The sequence below is a fragment of the Dreissena polymorpha genome, chromosome 9, assembly GCF_020536995.1.
Source record: "Dreissena polymorpha isolate Duluth1 chromosome 9, UMN_Dpol_1.0, whole genome shotgun sequence".
Lineage (NCBI taxonomy): Eukaryota > Metazoa > Mollusca > Bivalvia > Myida > Dreissenidae > Dreissena > Dreissena polymorpha.
In genome coordinates, this window is record NC_068363.1 from 10948933 (window position 1) to 10968908 (window position 19976).

Sequence of the window (19976 nt, forward strand, 5' to 3'; positions counted from 1 at the left end):
AGTGTATCTACTACCCCGTAAGTTACTTTATTATATATCCAACAATTGGGTTCGCTTAAACTGCAAATATTAAGTTTGTTTGACGAATACTCTTATCAACGTAAACTTGATACCCGATCAGGACCCATCAGGAGCGGTTTTGCCTTAACGCTTTCAATATTACTCTAGTACACGTATTGTATACGTACATGAATAAATGAACTTTGTCTTTCAAATGCAGCGTTATGTGCCGATACCAGGATAAACCGGAAAATATGCACTGCCCGCAATAACGCCCGAAATAGTCCATGCTATTTAATGTAACGAACATAGAGACAACCTGTGAATACGTGTTCAGTATAAGCTGAACATTATGATAATCCCACATCTGTGTCTAATTACTTGCAAATTTTGACGGTGCATTTCAAATGCACATTTTCGACGCAACTAACAAGAGCATTTATTTTTTCAAAAATATACCAAATCTCATTCCCGGCAGGTATATAAACGCATGCATACAAGTAATAATATCGCGCACTCAAATTGTCAAAGCAACTGCCAAGGTTAGTTTTTTATTTACACTTTTCTTATGATGTGCTAACATGGTACTATTATGTTTTGTTTAAGTTTGCTTAAAAATCATTAGTTAGTACATAATATTTTTGAAATAACAGATACAACTCCATTGTAATAAATTGTATAATATATACACATGTATAATAAATACACATTGTTAAAATGTGCAAAGTAAAGCATTATTATGATACAGTTTTGAAAGCAACTACTATGAATTGCTTTTTAAAGTAATCGCTACACTGTCACTATATTCGTTAGAAGTATTGATGACTTTGACAAGTTCATTTAATTCTAAAGGTCACGTGTGGCTAACAGGTTTGTAAACCACTCACCGTTGTCACACATCTCGCTTAGCCCTTGCTTCTCCATGATCTCGTCATATCCTTGGTTGTCAATACCGATTAAGGCGTCAAAGTTACCCATCAAAATGATTATGCTCTTCTTTGGTCTGTCTTGAATTATGGTTTCCTTGTATGTTGTAAAAGTTATCTTCCTGGTCCTCCTTACTGGCATTCGTTGTGGCATAGGACTGGATTATGTCCATGTTGATCCTTCTCGCCTTTGTATCTGAAGAAGCTGTCATGATCCTTGGTCCATGTGTCTCCCACCATATGAGCGCTCTCTGTGCCGACTTTGAAAGCTTCAGTGTTACTTGGTGGCTGTGCGCTACATTCTTCTGCTAATGCCCTCAGATTAGCAGTATCTCGCTTCTGTCAAGAACGAGTCCATTTCAATTCGCTGATTCCTATGATGATCAGGTTGAATGAACTTAGCTCTAGTCACTTGCGCTGTCTTCCCGGTCGCGTACATGGTTCGGATAAGTCGATATGTATGCTTACTTTTTGTACAACAGGAACTTAACTTAAATAAATGATGTTTGACATAAATCTTTTCAACCAAATTAAATTATGAGCATATTTAAAGAGTTACAGGTTTTACAGTTTGAAATGATATATAATATCGTTAGAAATTGTATTGTGATCTTCATAAAGCGGGATAGTTTGGTCATAACAAATCCCGTTTGCAAGAAGACCTCGAATATTGCAATCAAAATTTTCAAAATATATTTATTTGAAACCAATTTACTTTTTCCAACGTCATGTTAAGCATTCTGGAATTACATAAATTATCCGAATGCTTAAGAAAATGAAAGCAAGCAATTACACCTGAGATTGCGTTGGCTCATGCCACGCGTTTAACCTCAGCAACAACATGGTGACAGGCTGTCCACCTACCAAGTAATGTAATCGATAATCAGTGGCAATCAAGTACCATCTCTTCAAATCGATTACGTGTGATCCCAGCCAGCCGCGAATGTTTGGAACTTAAACGAGTTTCTTATCAACGTCCAATAAAAGCACACAAATAATTTTTGGATACTCTAAATTTGCAATGTGCCTGGTGGTACACTAATGTTTGATGTTTTTATTACAGCGGATTTAATTTGCTTTTCTCCTTACTCATTAAGCGCGGAATGTTACAATCAAATGATAAACAAATCCTGTTAGGAAACCTATATATATGCAGGTATTGATAACGAGTAATCACGCTCATACCTGTGTCGTAAAAGTTATTACCAGGTGAGTTAAAATTTACAGTTAAAGTAAATATTCGTTGGATAAATTTATGTCTAAAAACTACTGTTAATAATTATTTATTGTATTTTAAAACAAAAATGATAAAACATTTACACTGCAGATGTTTTGTGTTCTTTTTTTCTCAGAATTCGGATTTGTTATCATCATAACCAGAACAATGTCGTCTGTCCGGATATTAGTTGTCCTCATGGTTGTGTGCATCCTCGCAGGGAGTTTAGTGCAACAGGCAGAAGGTATGCCATTTCAATGACATGTGTCTTAATGGTTAGTTTTCTTCTTTATATCGATGTAATTATTACAATTTTTTTTTGGACAAATTAAAATTAATTGTATCTATTGCAGTCGAAATATTTCACTGAAAGAGGCAATTTAACAATATAACTATCGACCGAATGCGATTTAACGATTTTTTGTCTCGGTGCCTTCATTAATTTACAAATTAAATGTCCCAATATTACAAAAATAGGCGCAACTGTGACTTTTCACACTCTATAAAAATGCTATTCATACCTAACGCAAGCATAAAAAAACATATTACTATGTAGGTTTTATTCGTTCACATTTATAAATGCAACAAAAAACATGCAACTCATGTTTCGCATTAGCTGAGTAGTATTTTTCTATAAATATTCTGGCGTAATTATTAAGAACAAATATTTAGACATTAGCATACGGTAGGGCTTGGCCGGACGTCTGAAATTGACCGACTGTCTTTGGTCCGAGAGCCGTTATAAGGCATGAACCTATTATAGAAGTCCGGTCCATCTCTGACGTATGTTATATTGTTGTTTTTTTTTCATACATATTATCAGAATTTTTAGTCCGCTAAAAGTAACTTCCAAAATAGCTTTTGGAACTTGTATTTTCATTGCAATAATATGCAATTTATGACGGATCTCTAGTTAGGTGATTTCTTTGACAAAACACAACCAATTTGAGATGGACTCTCCGGATTTTCGGGAAAACGATTTGTTTGACGTGGTTGATCTAACAGTTCAATATTACACTAATAAATCAGACTCGACAAAATTAAAAACATATTTATGATTGTATATTATCCGTACATACTTGGAAACTTCATTAGAAATGAAATAAATCGCTCTGACTAGTAATTTGATGTCGTTCATCGTTTTTTGTCATAATGGTTAGCATGCAATATATGTTTTGTTTTCAAAGTATGGCGGTTTAAATGAAGATTTATGGATAGGAGAAACGGAATGGAAGTGCGCATTGTTAGATTTACATTGTTGGAAACCTAAAAAATTAAGCTGTCATTGACATAAGCGTGTATTGTGTTTAATGACTTCCTTTAAAAGCTCTGTTTCAGCTTCAATTAATCCATGTATGCATAGTTTCTTGTCTAAAGTTTCAGTTTTATTGAGTATTTACATTTGTCCAATTGTATTTACGTGTTTTTTTTTCAATTGCTCAGTGATACATTGCTTAATTTTATTAACCACGCCACTGTGTGCTGTTGACGTCGCACAATCGGATTCTTATAAAATATAGAAAAATCGACAGCGACTACAAATATAATATCGGCCGATCTGGGACGGGGTAATGACCCGCATGTGGCGTCATTATTTGTACAATGTATAGTTACTAGTTGTATTTTCGTTACTTTGAAGACTGAGGTAGAATATTGCTTCCATTCAAACTGTACACATTTAAGTTACCATATACATATTAATCGTTATAACGATCTCTCTAAACAGTTATAATACTATAAGAACAACTTATATAGCAGTATACCAGTACGTACTTGCAAGTAAGTAACAGTTATGGAGAATAACCATTTATTATTAATATTAGATATTTCATTACATTTTATGATCATATGTACTTAAATAAGGTGTTTAATTGTCCGTCTGGCTGGCTGGCTGTTCTTTTATTTCAATTCATTGCAGTTAACGTCAGGTCATATAAGAAAACGCGTTTGGAGAAGGCAGACATATCCAATAGGCGGTGTTTTTAATGCACTGAGTTTTATACTTTGACAAATATTAATTACGCGTCACAGTCTATATTAATTTTGTTGATTTTAGCCCAGTGTTATTGTAAAGACTCTCGCTGTGGCTGGAACGAGTGTTACATAGGAAGATGTGGAAGGTGGAACAGGGGCTATTGGTGCTGCCATCGCAATAGCGATGAGTGTCAATAATGGTGAGAATTCGTATATTGGCTTTTATTTTAAACTTACGTATCATCTGTTTTGTACTTATTTATAAACATCTAGATGACTCTTTTCTTGCTCGTTTTGTCATGAAATATAAACTCTTTTTACAAACGTATTTTATAAGCAAGCTGGTTCCTGATATTCTTCGGATAAATTACCATGTTTGTTATTAAAGTCAATTTGGGTCGAAAATTAAATTCAATTTTCGCGTTAGCGCATATGCAAATATTACAGTCGTTTTGGATGTTATATTTTAACGATATATTAAACATTTTTGTTTTACTAATCGTGAATACATGTGCATGTTGTTATCTAGTATCTTATTTATTTACTTGCAGGTTATCAAGTTTTGGAACACCAAAACTACTTGTTTTGGAACAAGCAGTATTAAATAAAACAGACTTGAAACTTGTATGCGTTAATGTGTGTATTCAATTTTATTTGAATAATAATCAAATTTCCAACATAATATTCCACAATATCTGATATAGTCGATTTTATTAAGAATAGTCATCCGATCGTCGCGATTTTTCGTATAATCGCATTTTTGTGTACGAGTACGTGTACATGTCTGACATTATATTTTCAGCATCGCTATATATCTCAAAAAAATATCCGCTTATATTTAATGCAGAATAACCCACCCTTGATTTTCATTAATGTTTATAGGTAAAACACTTGACAATTGTCGTGTTAGACTTTGTCTTATGGTTCCTTAGCCATGATGCTGACATCAGATTTGGATTTATTTCTAAAGCATTGTGATTGATTGTGTTTATTAAATTTAACAATCATGGTTTGAATTATGTTTAATTTGGTAAGAAATTTATTCCTTACATTGTTATATCTATGAATACACTCTAGATGTCAAAGATGTCAGAATATTGATCAATATGAGATTAAAAGTAACTAAGTAAAAGTCCCACAGTAAAAGTTGCTTGAACTGTTTTGCGGCTTTGTGTTTTACATGACTTCGTGAATCGGTATAATATACTACATATTATCTCTTCCATACTCATGAGACTTAATATCATGTATTTGATTTATTGTTACATTTATGATCAAGTAAAAATGATTCAAAATAAATTAAATTAATGTAAATTGACCAGAAACATGTATGCATGTACACACAGTGTTAATATTTAAGAGTGTAAATCAATAATGACACTTAATATTTAAGAATGTAAATCAATAATGACACATAAAAGGACATTTCTATTTATAATGAGAATCGCAACGGTTTTGGGTATATATATCATAATGAAATGTAAAGCACACTCGGACTCCATGCCAACTTTAAACTACTTGCAAATTATATTACGTTATTAACTAATAGTTTTTGTCACTTATATGTAACTTAATTAACACTATAAGTGGCGTAAAAATATGCTTTATCAACCAAAATCCATACTAAATAAAACGATGCATGAATTCCAACAAAATATATTTTCAAATTTATTAACAATTAACATGTAACTCGAAATCCTAACACACTGTATACATACGTAAATCTTAACACAATGCATACATACTTTTTGATTATCAATGTGTCCTTTTGTTATAATCACAAAAATAACCATATCGCATATAATTGATTTATTCATACTGGGAAATTTAAACAAACAATAACACGTATACAAAAACAAACACTCGTAGCCAGAGTGTCGACTCTTGGTATAGAACATAATAAAAGATGGCAAAAAAACTTTAAATAAATCAACTTTGATAACTAAATTATTAAATCAATGTTTCCTTTTTATATTTGCATGGATGTGTAATACGGTCTAAATTGTGACCTAAAACATGTACTACAATGCAAACCGGTATGTTTTAGATAATTCAAGAAAAATAACTTCAAAATAAAATGACTTTGTTAATTATATGATAACCAAAATTAATATTTATTCGATTTTTAAACATGTTTTTATTTTTACATCTGTGAAACAGGTTGTAATTGTATCGATAATTTAATGGACATGCTGAAACTCAGATTTCATGATAAAACCTTCGTGCCATTAAACGTTCAAGATACTTTGCTCCTAATAAAAGATATTCGGTCAAACACATTGGCGTGAACGAAAATGATAACGACATGTCAACAGACACCAGAACGACGATAAATGTACAAAAATAGTTAAAGGAAACCTCGTGATTTTTGGTTAAATAGGAATTTCGTAAATTAAACAAAAACTGACACAGTACTCAACTTTAATAAACACAATTCAAGCTATGAAATAAATAGTAAGAGTGTAAAAGTTGTAGTTTTTCAGCATAGGATGTTAGAATAAATCTTGATTTATTTGCACATCACATATATTAAGATGTTTTTTCATACATTGCTGTCATTAAAATATTATTCAACAGACGTGGCAAGAAATTTTCGGAGCATCGTGTTTATTCATGTGCTGTTTTAAATGCCTTCATGTCTTAAAGCGGGATTATACGATTTTTATGTGTGTTAAATTGTAATATATTAAAACAAATATGTTACAATAACACAAAAAGGCAAGAAAAATTATACATTGAAGACGAATTTCATTTAATGCAGCAAAGACAAATTAGCGCCCCGACCTGATTGTGACGAAGATATTTCGTACATATTTTCCTACAATAACCGATGCATTCGTCTTTTTATTAGGATCAGAGTTAGTGTTCGTGTGTCGTATGAATATATATAGTTGCAGGAATCTAAAATGAACCGATACACTAAATTTAGACTCACGTCGTACATGCATGATATACATGCTGGCGAATTCGACTGTACAGACATTTTCGATTTCAGAATTAATATTGAAATATATGTATAATAAGTTTTTTACACATTTTATATAAATTCATAAATATTTGACAAAATCGTATCATCTCGTTTTGGTGCATGTTGCACAGGCATGCTTTCCTTAGCCCATGGTCCGAAAGGCTGTATTTGTTCATTCGAAGAATTGATACGGTTTTGTACGACTTCAAACATGTTTCATAGTTGTATATTTTTCATCAGAATGTGTACTTAAATATTGGTGAAGAGCATATATTCACTGACATTGCTTCGCACACAGTTTACGTTTATTTGATGCCTTGCCTAGGTGAAGCTCATGTTCATGCTTGTTTAGCCAATACGTCGTAATGATAATCTTCCCACTCTTGACTATAAACGTTTGTACTATCGGTGTGAGAACGGGTGTGACACTGACGCGCATTTTTACAATTGAATGTTTTTCCGCACCCTTGAAAATCGCACACGTAGTTACACCCACTATGAAGCGACATGTGACGCTTTAAAGAGTATGCGCAAGATAAAGCAACACCGCACCCTTCGCATTAAAGATCTCCGTTGGACGATGACATCTGTAATTAAGGAAAAAAAAACGAGTGTGTCATTCCGCGTAAAATTTATAACAAAGTAGTCCATGAGATAACACATTTTGTATTGAACAAAAAACCTTTTTAACATTGGTGTCTTATGCTTTTGTTTTGAAAACGAGACAACGCTTATTTTTATCAATAACGGTAAATCAATAACGAGAGTTCTATATTGGTTTCGGGGCTCTCGTGTTCACTCGCAGAGCTCTTCGTACTCAGAAGGCTAGTAATATGTGCCCGTGAGAGGATTTCAAATTCAATAATTATTTATTTAGATCTGTAAGTGATCCTGTACTCGATGCGTTTATTACATTGAAGTGTTGGATGTTAAATGCTGCTGCATAGAACTGTGATGTTAAAACCTTGCTGTTGAAATATTAAATTCCGTGTTTACAGTGGAAATTGTGTGGTGGATGGGGAAAATGAAATCTGAATTCAAAGTATGTTCAGGAATTGCGACAGACACAGGATTTGTTTGTGATGTTTGTTTTGCTGTACATGTTGTGTTTGTTGTTCTGATGGTGTGTTCAGACCTCGACAGTGCTTTTGTGAACGTTGACAATAGGGTTTAACATTGTTGAAGTAGTTTTTCAGTTACTGAAGAATAGTTCAAGATATACTGACCATTCTTAAGACCAGTAATAGCCATAAGTTATAGCTTCTGGACAAGATGTTTTCACGCTGAGTGGTTTGTGTAGCGTTTGACCTTTGGACGATTTGCTGCCACCGCCATGGTGTTTAGCATCTTTGCAAGTTTCACCTCCCCAAGGCGTTGTCTCAAAAACAATTGACTTGAGAAACCCTCTTTGATTCGCGGCGCTAGGTAAAATGGATCATCATCGTTTGAGAATCTTTCTGGTCGCTTTGCGGAATAAGACGTGTACATGGCGATTTGGTCACGAAAAGAATTCACCCCAAACATCTTTGGGATGACCTTCCTGTAGTCGCCCAGATTCTCACCAGTGCGAGTTTATGTATGCCTCTCACGAAACTCTAATAATTCTTCACCTCTGCAGTGGTTTGCGGCTGCACATCGTCTCATCTAAATATATGAGGAATGCTATGTTTGTGATGTGTTTTATGAATAATTCATTGTTTTCTTATTGCTATTTTTTAAAACAAACAAATACATAAAATGCGAACAAAAATAAATGAAGAAACAATGCCATTTGCATTGTCATCTGTCAGGGGCAACACTTTCAGTTTCAGCGGACGGCCGCCTGGTGGCGCAACAGAAAGAATGCAAAGACACGATTGTTTCGAGATATGGTCAGACGAATGTGTTTCAATTAATTTGTGGCGTAAAATTCTTTGAGTACAGGTTGTTGAATTTCTCAGTTCCACTCAATTTGGTTAATCAGTATTAATTTATAAATAAACAAGTATATTCTAGGGGGTTTGAGCTCTCCGCTGCCATTGCTATGGACTCCTTCGGGAAAACACCGCAATGACGCAGTGGGTCACAACCCATCTCTTTACGTAAACATTAGAGCAAAAGGCTAACTGCACGGGGCGAGGTTTGGTTGGTTGGTTGCTTGCATGGTTGGTTGGTTACCCAGACTTGCAGGGGTCAGGTTGATGAGATCTTCCCGGCACTACACCCTGTTGGTAAAGTTCGGTGGTTACTGGCACCGCAGTAGGAGCCAGCGTGTAATTGTGTTTACCGGCGTGTGGTGTCATGGTTACTGGCAAATGGTATTACTGGTGAGATATATGGGTTACCGGTAAAGGTTGGTGTATGCCAGAGGGTTATATAGTGTGGCTGCTAGAAGGTAATATAGTGGGTCACTGGCACAGGTATAAATGCGCGGTTACGCTCCGTGAAAGTCTAAATTAGTAACCATCACATCTAGGAAATTATTTTTTAAACACACCAAGTGCTCACAGGGTTTTGCGCCACATACTGCGGCCTTTACGCCAATACCTATCCCAGGCTTTTGATAACTTTGACATACACTGATTAATTGAATGTATGGTTAGTTTCAACATAAAAATAAAGACAAACCACGTATATTCTGGTTATTTATTGTATATCATAACATAAAATGATTTACAATAGTTTTAATGCGCGTAGACCTATTTAGAAAAAGTTAATTATTTTAGTCATTTATTTCAAATCTACAACAAAATAAGGGTGTCAAAACATCCTCATTGGCATTGATGTTCCCACATTACCTCCTTATAATCAATGTCAATGAGTTGTTCTTTTATTATTCTTATATATACTTTATCATTTGTTTAAATTTTTAAAATAATTAAAAATAGTTCAAAAGAAATATGTGTAAAGTAATAACTCACCTATGGGCGCTGCTTCGTAGAATCTTAGCACTCGATAATAAAGCTAGACACAAGGCGTTAATATACATGCAAGGAAAGAATTTAAAAAACTTACGGTGATGCTTGCCAAATTAATCTTGTTCGAGCTTGTGTAGTTGTAAACCACCGTGTAAGCGTTCCCGCTTATTTGGACGCACGCGGTGCATCTCATTAAGTTGATGCTTTCGTTAAATCAAGTATGTTCAGATAATCTCTACTTTAGGCACATTTATAGCTGATAACATAGATATATGCATGCATCAATACCTTGCGATGTGTGTGCACTCTTGGTGTATAAATACGCGTTTGAATGTCAAAGTAAAATACCAGTGTACTAGTCAGCTTAAATATGTCGTACTATCAAAACTTAAGATACAGTACCCAATAAATCGCTCGCCCCAGCCTGTCAGTCTTATCTTGCAGGTAATCACTCTAACATTCAAATGAAGATTATTGTTGAAAAGCTACATTTACTTACAAAACAATATGTGTAAGGTTGTTCAGCTGAGTATATAATGAGTAAACTTGATATACTGCAGTATACATGTATACATTTCAATCCCGTTTATCGAAAATCTAAGAGCTTTTCAAAATAACGCGTTTCTTTTTATGATGCATCATTCGGATCGGCTTTGCGTCGCATGATATATTTCACATTCTATTCAGTGTTGAGCGAACGATGATTTCATTAATTTACGTACACCCTCTATAATATAATATATATATAAAATAGATAAAAAAACAAATGTGCTTGATATAGTGCATGTATTATATATATATATATATATATATATATATATATATATATATATATATATATATATATATATATATATATATATATATATATATATATATAATATATATATACATATATATATATATATATATATATATATCTATATATATATATATATAATATATATATATATATATATCTGAGGTGTTTAACAACTAACGTGCTACATTATTATCTTTATAATTCCAAGTAAGCTTCAATAATCACATACATGCACCGTATTATGTCTCGTTTCGGTTAAACAACAACAGCGTATAAGTCTTGTTTCATGTGCATATACAGACGGTGTACGCTCATCCAATTGGTAAAATAATATGTTTAAGGTCGACACAGATGACTTGTTAGAATGCCATTTAGGTGTTTGGCTTGTCTATTGGATTTCCTTATGAATCATCTAAATGACGTGGTTTGGTTTACCTCGAACAATACATTTTTCGCATCGATATTCCATTGAAGTCGGCAATTCACTGTCAACGAAAATTTATGCTTATGATATATAGAGTGGTACAAGTCGTATAATTTCTCCAAATTAAAGCGTCTGCTGAATCAGCATGAAATAAACTTAATAATACCATGTTATCCTGTATGTATGGATATACACTTCAGGACAATTCGGGTCAAATAGGGACTCTGATGCTCACATAGTATTATACCATATTGACTCATAACATATGATTGAATTTCATGCTGCATTATTATCGGTAGATACAGGTCTAAATTGCAAAGCATATGCGATGTTATTTGTTTATGTAGCTGCAGTATTCTTTATCCCAATAACTCACTCCAAACCTTCAGTTCGCCTTGCAGCGATTGAATATTGACAGTAACAATGACGAATTGAAGTGATGTTGTTGGAAAGGGTCAAGTTACACATATGTATACTAAATATAAACAAGTGAAACTCCAGCTGCTGAAGCAGAATTGCATTCTCATTATAAACAATTAGTTGGTCCTTTATTTAAGGCAAGTGATCAATTGCCAACACAGTACGAAACAGCACAATACGAAACAACATACACACATAGAAGAATAAAGCTGGGGTCACCGCTTTGGAAGGGTCAATGCAACGCGTTTGGGGTTTAAACCGGTTTAAGAGCGCTCAACCTCACACTTGGCCAAGCAATATTCACGATACATATACGTGTAAATAAATTTTAACCTCAAGTCAAATTAAACAATATATCTCTAGAAAGCATTCACCGACATGTAAAACAAAACTGCTCCTTATCTTTGAAGGTTTGCTTTAGAGTCCCTTGTATTAAACGGTGTATGTTCAGGTCTTATTAATAGCTTCAACCTAAACGCCAATTGAAGGTTTTATTTTTGCGATATGCCCATCGATTCAGAGTAATTCAGAAGAGCATATGTCTTATATCAGCTAACGTATTTGAAATAAAATGAAGAAAAAAATGTATAATAGCTCTCATGTTTCAAACTAAATACCTTATTCAATGTATCATTGACTCATTGAAAGTATGTTGACTTCCAACATATGTTACTTCCCTGTATAATATATTTTTTACGGATGAAAATATGGACAGATCATCCAACGACGTTTTGAAATGTGTCGTATTTATTAACATGTGTTGGTACATGTGAGGCGGTAAGAAACTGCGACAAATCAAACGAAACAAACATATGAGTAACTGTCAATGCACGATGTCTACGAATGTATATTTCTTAAACTAACAAAGTAGTTAAGCAGCACAAAATATTAGGATATCTATGTTTTTTTCAAAGTGCATATACAAACATAGTTGTAACATTCTATTCGATTAATAGTTCAATTATTGTACTTTGAAAAATAACTATGGCTTATTGATATAACACGCATTCAAATAATCGCCAATATAATAAACAAATATTTACATATAGTATACATTTATCAAGGTAATTCTATGTTGTAGTGGTTTCGTAAGCATATCGATAGCTTTGCATTATATAAAACAAAAACCAGTGTGGTAAATTGGCTGCGCTAGAAAAATAAACCGGATTTTAGTATTGATATTCACGAAACATAATTGTCGTATGACGATACAACTCTTTTCTTGTCTCATTCAATAACATAAAGCAATGAAACTTTGTCTAATTTTCAAAAATGATATTATGGGGAAATCCATCTTAATGTCTAGATATTTGTTTAGAATGTATTAACTACATTCAACATAATACTACTATGAACATACCAAACGCTCAAATCAGAGGTATTCAACTATAATTTCAATGACACCAAGTGTCAAATATTTTACCTTGTAGTAGGCACAATTATAGTAAGAAAACACTACGACATAACTCAATGAATAAGACATGCGTCCATACGGAATTGATGCAACCACAATATACTTGTGTTTCATAATTCAACGTATTATCTATTGTACGGCCAACCTTGATCTATAAGGCGTGATCTTGAAATATACATTACGTATTATATTCTAATAAGAATATTCGCATAGTGCGATATTTATAATAAAAAGTACAATGCCAGCAACTGACAAACTAGTTATATAATTATAACCTTATATCACCAATACAGTATTATTGAAAAAAAAAAAGAATTAGCGTCTATGTTAAATTTATTACATTTTATTTCGGAGCATGTGCATTCCGTTCGTCAGTTAATCGAAATAAAATATTTGAACACATTCATAAGAACTACACATTAAAACCAATAATAAAACGATCCTGCGAACCGTTAAAAAACATTAAGTTTAAACTTGTGTCTTGTTTAGAAGTTGTTATTGTTTTTACTGCATACAATTTAATATATTTTCTTCAATATTAAGGCAGAGGATTGTGTTCTTCTGAAATATCAAGTGTGTTCAATACAATCAGACATACTGATATATAATTTAAAAATGGCTTTGTTTTATAAAATAAGGTAATTTAAACATTAATAACGTGGTAAATTAAAATAATATTTGACAATCTTGGACACATACACTGCAAACCTAAAGAATTCGAACATACTTTATCAACTTTGGTTAAAATTGTTGTCGTCGCCAAAACGGGATACATTAACCCGTACATAGTTTCGTTTTATTTATATTTATTTAAGTACGACATGTTATTTTGGTATATGAATCACCAGAACACATTCACAATTTACATCATTAAAAACAGAAAGAACAATCAAATACTGTTTGTGTGAACATTAATGTAATATTGATTGCCCATTCAATATGATGTCAAACCAGAGTATCTAATTTTCAGACAACGTGTGCACGCGCCCCGCACTGTTATCTTAAGTAAATAAATAAATGCTATTTAGCATACTTGCTCACACTGTTCGGTTTGACACAGGTAAATGTTTTCACTTGGAAAATGAGACGCTTCAGCTAACTGGTATTTGGAATAAGGGAAGCCTAGTATACAGAGCTATTTGCACAGTAAATAGATCTACATTCTTTTCCAAAGGAAAACATCTGTATCGTTTAAGTATTTTTCTTTAATTGTATGCAACTTTTGAACATAAATATGTATTCATAAAATAATTAAGGGTTGAACCAACGCTGTTTAAAATGTGACTTTGTGGGGATTTTGTCGTTATACGGAGTTATCGTCAACACAACTATAGTTAGTTTTTAATTATGTTCACAAAGCAATACTTATAAACGAAATGATGAACGAATAATTAAAGAATATTGAGGTACCTATACAATTTAAATTAAAATTAAATGTAAGCCTTTAGCTCATCAAAATATATCTGATACCATAAAGTGTCACTTATTCTACACATTCATTCAATATTAAATCAAGCCCGTGCTTTTAGCCCAAAGTCTTCAAAAACAGTTTAGAATTATGGACATAGAAAACACGGTCTAATAAGTGTATCTACTACCCGTAAGTTACTTTATTATATATCCAACAATTGGGTTCGCTTAAACTGCAAATATTAAGTTTGTTTGACGAATACTCTTATCAACGTAAACTTGATACCCGATCAGGACCCATCAGGAGCGGTTTTGCCTTAACGCTTTCAATATTACTCTAGTACACGTATTGTATACGTACATGAATAAATGAACTTTGTCTTTCAAATGCAGCGTTATGTGCCGATACCAGGATAAACCGGAAAAATATGCACTGCCCGCAATAACGCCCGAAATAGTCCATGCTATTTAATGTAACGAACATAGAGACAACCTGTGAATACGTGTTCAGTATAAGCTGAACATTATGATAATCCCACATCTGTGTCTAATTACTTGCAAATTTTGACGGTGCATTTCAAATGCACATTTTCGACGCAACTAACAAGAGCATTTATTTTTTCAAAAATATACCAAATCTCATTCCCGGCAGGTATATAAACGCATGCATACAAGTAATAATATCGCGCACTCAAATTGTCAAAGCAACTGCCAAGGTTAGTTTTTTATTTACACTTTTCTTATGATGTGCTAACATGGTACTATTATGTTTTGTTTAAGTTTGCTTAAAAATCATTAGTTAGTACATAATATTTTTGAAATAACAGATACAACTCCATTGTAATAAATTGTATAATATATACACATGTATAATAAATACACATTGTTAAAATGTGCAAAGTAAAGCATTATTATGATACAGTTTTGAAAGCAACTACTATGAATTGCTTTTTAAAGTAATCGCTACACTGTCACTATATTCGTTAGAAGTATTGATGACTTTGACAAGTTCATTTAATTCTAAAGGTCACGTGTGGCTAACAGGTTTGTAAACCACTCACCGTTGTCACACATCTCGCTTAGCCCTTGCTTCTCCATGATCTCGTCATATCCTTGGTTGTCAATACCGATTAAGGCGTCAAAGTTACCCATCAAAATGATTATGCTCTTCTTTGGTCTGTCTTGAATTATGGTTTCCTTGTATGTTGTAAAAGTTATCTTCCTGGTCCTCCTTACTGGCATTCGTTGTGGCATAGGACTGGATTATGTCCATGTTGATCCTTCTCGCCTTTGTATCTGAAGAAGCTGTCATGATCCTTGGTCCATGTGTCTCCCACCATATGAGCGCTCTCTGTGCCGACTTTGAAAGCTTCAGTGTTACTTGGTGGCTGTGCGCTACATTCTTCTGCTAATGCCCTCAGATTAGCAGTATCTCGCTTCTGTCAAGAACGAGTCCATTTCAATTCGCTGATTCCTATGATGATCAGGTTGAATGAACTTAGCTCTAGTCACTTGCGCTGTCTTCCCGGTCGCGTACATGGTTCGGATAAGTCGATATGTATGCTTACTTTTTGTACAACAGGAACTTAACTTAAATAAATGATGTTTGACATAAATCTTTTCAACCAAATTAAATTATGAGCATATTTAAAGAGTTACAGGTTTTACAGTTTGAAATGATATATAATATCGTTAGAAATTGTATTGTGATCTTCATAAAGCGGGATAGTTTGGTCATAACAAATCCCGTTTGCAAGAAGACCTCGAATATTGCAATCAAAATTTTCAAAATATATTTATTTGAAACCAATTTACTTTTTCCAACGTCATGTTAAGCATTCTGGAATTACATAAATTATCCGAATGCTTAAGAAAATGAAAGCAAGCAATTACACCTGAGATTGCGTTGGCTCATGCCACGCGTTTAACCTCAGCAACAACATGGTGACAGGCTGTCCACCTACCAAGTAATGTAATCGATAATCAGTGGCAATCAAGTACCATCTCTTCAAATCGATTACGTGTGATCCCAGCCAGCCGCGAATGTTTGGAACTTAAACGAGTTTCTTATCAACGTCCAATAAAAGCACACAAATAATTTTTGGATACTCTAAATTTGCAATGTGCCTGGTGGTACACTAATGTTTGATGTTTTTATTACAGCGGATTTAATTTGCTTTTCTCCTTACTCATTAAGCGCGGAATGTTACAATCAAATGATAAACAAATCCTGTTAGGAAACCTATATATATGCAGGTATTGATAACGAGTAATCACGCTCATACCTGTGTCGTAAAAGTTATTACCAGGTGAGTTAAAATTTACAGTTAAAGTAAATATTCGTTGGATAAATTTATGTCTAAAAACTACTGTTAATAATTATTTATTGTATTTTAAAACAAAAATGATAAAACATTTACACTGCAGATGTTTTGTGTTCTTTTTTTCTCAGAATTCGGATTTGTTATCATCATAACCAGAACAATGTCGTCTGTCCGGATATTAGTTGTCCTCATGGTTGTGTGCATCCTCGCAGGGAGTTTAGTGCAACAGGCAGAAGGTATGCCATTTCAATGACATGTGTCTTAATGGTTAGTTTTCTTCTTTATATCGATGTAATTATTACAATTTTTTTTTGGACAAATTAAAATTAATTGTATCTATTGCAGTCGAAATATTTCACTGAAAGAGGCAATTTAACAATATAACTATCGACCGAATGCGATTTAACGATTTTTTGTCTCGGTGCCTTCATTAATTTACAAATTAAAATGTCCCAATATTACAAAAATAGGCGCAACTGTGACTTTTCACACTCTATAAAAATGCTATTCATACCTAACGCAAGCATAAAAAAAACATATTACTATGTAGGTTTTATTCGTTCACATTTATAAATGCAACAAAAAACATGCAACTCATGTTTCGCATTAGCTGAGTAGTATTTTTCTATAAATATTCTGGCGATAATTATTAAGAACAAATATTTAGACATTAGCATACGGTAGGGCTTGGCCGGACGTCTGAAATTGACCGACTGTCTTTGGTCCGAGAGCCGTTATAAGGCATGAACCTATTATAGAAGTCCGGTCCATCTCTGACGTATGTTATATTGTTGTTTTTTTTTCATACATATTATCAGAATTTTTAGTCCGCTAAAAGTAACTTCCAAAATAGCTTTTGGAACTTGTATTTTCATTGCAATAATATGCAATTTATGACGGATCTCTAGTTAGGTGATTTCTTTGACAAAACACAACCAATTTGAGATGGACTCTCCGGATTTTCGGGAAAACGATTTGTTTGACGTGGTTGATCTAACAGTTCAATATTACACTAATAAATCAGACTCGACAAAATTAAAAACATATTTATGATTGTATATTATCCGTACATACTTGGAAACTTCATTAGAAATGAAATAAATCGCTCTGACTAGTAATTTGATGTCGTTCATCGTTTTTTGTCATAATGGTTAGCATGCAATATATGTTTTGTTTTCAAAGTATGGCGGTTTAAATGAAGATTTATGGATAGGAGAAACGGAATGGAAGTGCGCATTGTTAGATTTACATTGTTGGAAACCTAAAAAATTAAGCTGTCATTGACATAAGCGTGTATTGTGTTTAATGACTTCCTTTAAAAGCTCTGTTTCAGCTTCAATTAATCCATGTATGCATAGTTTCTTGTCTAAAGTTTCAGTTTTATTGAGTATTTACATTTGTCCAATTGTATTTACGTGTTTTTTTTTCAATTGCTCAGTGATACATTGCTTAATTTTATTAACCACGCCACTGTGTGCTGTTGACGTCGCACAATCGGATTCTTATAAAATATAGAAAAATCGACAGCGACTACAAATATAATATCGGCCGATCTGGGACGGGGTAATGACCCGCATGTGGCGTCATTATTTGTACAATGTATAGTTACTAGTTGTATTTTCGTTACTTTGAAGACTGAGGTAGAATATTGCTTCCATTCAAAACTGTACACATTTAAGTTACCATATACATATTAATCGTTATAACGATCTCTCTAAACAGTTATAATACTATAAGAACAACTTATATAGCAGTATACCAGTACGTACTTGCAAGTAAGTAACAGTTATGGAGAATAACCATTTATTATTAATATTAGATATTTCATTACATTTTATGATCATATGTACTTAAATAAGGTGTTTAATTGTCCGTCTGGCTGGCTGGCTGTTCTTTTATTTCAATTCATTGCAGTTAACGTCAGGTCATATAAGAAAACGCGTTTGGAGAAGGCAGACATATCCAATAGGCGGTGTTTTTAATGCACTGAGTTTTATACTTTGACAAATATTAATTACGCGTCACAGTCTATATTAATTTTGTTGATTTTAGCCCAGTGTTATTGTAAAGACTCTCGCTGTGGCTGGAACGAGTGTTACATAGGAAGATGTGGAAGGTGGAACAGGGGCTATTGGTGCTGCCATCGCAATAGCGATGAGTGTCAATAATGGTGAGAATTCGTATATTGGCTTTTATTTTAAACTTACGTATCATCTGTTTTGTACTTATTTATAAACATCTAGATGACTCTTTTCTTGCTCGTTTTGTCATGAAATATAAACTCTTTTTACAAACGTATTTTATAAGCAAGCTGGTTCCTGATATTCTTCGGATAAATTACCATGTTTGTTATTAAAGTCAATTTGGGTCGAAAATTAAATTCAATTTTCGCGTTAGCGCATATGCAAATATTACAGTCGTTTTGGATGTTATATTTTAACGATATATTAAACATTTTTGTTTTACTAATCGTGAATACATGTGCATGTTGTTATCTAGTATCTTATTTATTTACTTGCAGGTTATCAAGTTTTGGAACACCAAAACTACTTGTTTTGGAACAAGCAGTATTAAATAAAACAGACTTGAAACTTGTATGCGTTAATGTGTGTATTCAATTTTATTTGAATAATAATCAAATTTCCAACATAATATTCCACAATATCTGATATAGTCGATTTTATTAAGAATAGTCATCCGATCGTCGCGATTTTTCGTATAATCGCATTTTTGTGTACGAGTACGTGTACATGTCTGACATTATATTTTCAGCATCGCTATAAAATTTCACCTTAAGTCATAAACCAAAACTGTGTACATCTAAATCAATATGACTTTAATAACCGGATATACATACATAGAATTATTAATTTAAATATACTATACAGCTTTTATTTGTAGTTCACAGCGACCATATTATCGTATAGTATGTTAATTTTGGTAGTGTGATGCTTGGCGAGTATTATGCACTGCCTTTCAGATCTTGTGTCTCTCGATGTCAAATCCTTCATGTTTACACTTTTATTACTCGAAAGTATGATTGCTATTTCTTAGGTGTAGAACATCTTGGAAATCTTTTGTTAAATCAAATTTTTCTTCCGCATAAACTTGATTCGAAAAATCGCATCTTTTTTTTCAATTGAATAAAGAATGCTAACCGACGGGTTACGAAATGAACACCGAATGCTTTGATCGAATCAT

At 33.2% G+C, this 19976-nt stretch overlaps 1 long non-coding RNA gene across 5 annotated transcripts; it reads left to right on the forward strand.

Moving 5' to 3' along the window:
- The first annotated feature begins 470 nt into the window (after nt 1-470).
- LOC127843682 (uncharacterized) lies at nt 471-19433 on the forward strand. 5 transcript variants are annotated; one of them, XR_008032288.1, is made up of 4 exons: nt 471-542; nt 2279-2386; nt 4199-4316; nt 19297-19433. It is a non-coding gene; the product is annotated as an uncharacterized LOC127843682 (long non-coding RNA). The 5 variants fall into 5 exon arrangements; XR_008032286.1 differs by lacking the exon at nt 4199-4316 and adding an exon at nt 18828-18945; XR_008032285.1 differs by lacking the exons at nt 2279-2386; nt 4199-4316 and adding exons at nt 16904-17011; nt 18828-18945.
- The last annotated feature ends 543 nt before the right edge of the window (nt 19434-19976 follow it).